Genomic DNA, 2,577 nt, shown 5'->3' with positions numbered 1-2,577 from the left:
CACTGTGAACAGGATTTGAACCTGTGTGGGGAGACCCCATTGGATTTCGAGTCTAACACCTTAACCACTCAGCCATCACTGCCAACCTGAACAGCAATAAATTAGATGTTTTACAAAGATTATTCTAGAGCAGGACATAAAACAAGGTTTTGGGTTAAGTTCTCTTGAATCTCTATCTCATGGTCACAGGGCAGAAAAACTGCTTGACTTACTGAAAGTATAAGGTGTAATCTCAGGTCAATATAAAGAAGCCGATAAAAGCTTCTTATCCTGGGACACACAGAGATTTGGTCTACTAGATGTATTTTACTGTTGAAGTTTTTTCACAAAGAATATAACCAGGGAATTAATTTGAATATTTTCTTTTCTTTTTCTATACTATAATTTCACGAAATTTTAATCAAATATGTCCCATCATTTCAAAGGTAAAACCCTAAACTCTGAACATGATTGGAATCAATCTGAGGATTTTAAGTCCAACATTCATGTGGCCATCAAAACACATGCCTTCGTATTTGATTCCCCAATGTTGTTTGGGAAGCACACTTTATATGTTGGTTTTTAACTGTGGGAATGGATTTTTGATGGCCGACAGATGTTTGAGGTACAACATATTCAGCAACCAAGGCAGGTCTGATCAGAGTTTCCGGAGAGGAACATATATGTCTTCAATGTCCTGGAAAACATCCAGCAATATTCATTTTAGTTTTCATGCTGTTTTGACACAGTCATAGGGAAGGTATCTTTGTGGAATGTGATTGACTTCCAGAACAAGAACCATGTAATCTTAGGTTAATGAGAAGAAGAACGTTAAAGACTTCTCCCCCAGGGCAGACAGAGATATGTTTTTTTTGTTATGCTTCCCACAGTACAAATTGCAAGTTGAGGCAGCAGAAAACCAGGAAATTATTCTGTGTATTTTATTTATTTTTCCCTATTTTTTATATAATTCATTTATATAAAACCTTATTGCAATCTTTAACCCCCTCACGTACCTATACGTCCTAGAAAGGAGGTAGCTCCTGATCCAGAACGTATATGTAAGTCCTGGCAATCGTGCAGACTTTATCACTGTGCCCGGCATGATTGCCCCTGGGGCCTCAGTTTTTCTGAGAACCAAGCTCCGGCTCTCAGAGCCAGGGACAGTCCCAACGCCATCCCAGGCTGTTTAACCACCTTTCCACCATAAATTATATTGACCAAAGCACTTAAAAGATTGAGAGAGGGACTGCATTCCCTCTCTTCTCTGATTGATGCTCTCATGATTACATCACAAGGGCCCGATTGTCACCATAGTGACTCAAAGTCGACTTGATGACCTCTAATACCGAGATCAGAGCAGCAAAACTTAATGCCACATATGGGGACTAAGTAAAAAAGTAAAAAAATGTAATTATATTTTAAAGAGAATTAGAAAATGTCGAACAAAAAAATGCATCCAATAAATATATATATTTGTGTAAAAAAAAAAGAAGAAAGTTTACTTATTTGGTATTGCCACGTCCATAACAACCCGATCTATAAAACTGTCTCACTAGTTTACCCTTTTCAGTGAACACATTAAAAAAATAAATGTAGCAAAAATTGTTTTCATTATACAGCTATTAAAAAAAAGTTAAATAAAGCGCAATCAAAAAGTTACATATATAACTTTACATATGACTCTATATAATATATAATAACGTGTGAAATAGATCCTTCTGTTTTTAATGACTCTATTTAATATATAATAACACGTGAAATAGATCCCTTTGTGTAACGACTCTATATAACATATAATAAACACATGAAATACTGGAGATCCCCTATGTGTAATGACTCTATATAATATATAATAAAACAGGAAATAGATCCCTCTGTGTGTAATGACTCTATATAATATATAATAAAACAGGAAATAGATCCCTCTGTGTGTAATGACTCTATATAATATATAACAAACATGTGAAATAGATCCCTCTGTGTGTAATGACTCTATATAATATATAACAAACGTGTGTAATGACTCTATATAATATATAGGAACAGATGCCTCTGTGTGTAATGACTCTATATAATATATGTGTTTTCTTTTTATTTTGAATTACTGAAATAAATGAACTTTTTGTTGATATTCTAATTTATTGAGATGCGCTGGTATATTTATTTGGTGGGCAATTAATTAAAGGACTTTTGGGGTAGCAAAAAACTTGAAAAGTCAAATGGGATAAAATTAGTGACATGTACTTTGATGCCAGAAGCTTCTAAAGAAAGGGGGGGGGGGAGAATTGTGGGAAAAGGACTGCTTGGGATGCCACAGTGTCACTGCATCTGATGTTTTCGCAGTGATAACCGATTCCGTTTCTGATTGGGTTGTGGGATCCCATGGAGGAAGCCGAGTCATTACTACCTGAAACATCTCTGCTTTAGAGGCAGATTCGGTATTCATCCCAGGACTACAAGAAGAAGCTTGTACCCCTGCTCCACACTGAGCATTCTGCACAACATGTTATTTTATGTCCCTGCCTAAATAAAAAAAAGCAAACCCAATCTAACTAGCAATTTTTTTATTTTATTTTATTTTTAAAATTATTATAT

At 35.2% G+C, this 2,577-nt stretch overlaps 1 non-coding gene across 1 annotated transcript; it reads right to left on the bottom strand.

Annotated features, from left to right (window-relative positions):
• On the bottom strand, nucleotides 1–82 carry TRNAS-CGA (transfer RNA serine (anticodon CGA)). The gene has a single exon. It is a non-coding gene; the product is annotated as a tRNA-Ser (tRNA).
• Between the last annotated feature and the right edge of the window lie 2,495 nt (nucleotides 83–2,577).

This window comes from Anomaloglossus baeobatrachus, chromosome 4 (genome assembly GCF_048569485.1).
Source record: "Anomaloglossus baeobatrachus isolate aAnoBae1 chromosome 4, aAnoBae1.hap1, whole genome shotgun sequence".
Taxonomy (NCBI): Eukaryota; Metazoa; Chordata; class Amphibia; order Anura; family Aromobatidae; genus Anomaloglossus; species Anomaloglossus baeobatrachus.
This window is presented reverse-complemented; position numbering and strand designations above follow the sequence as displayed.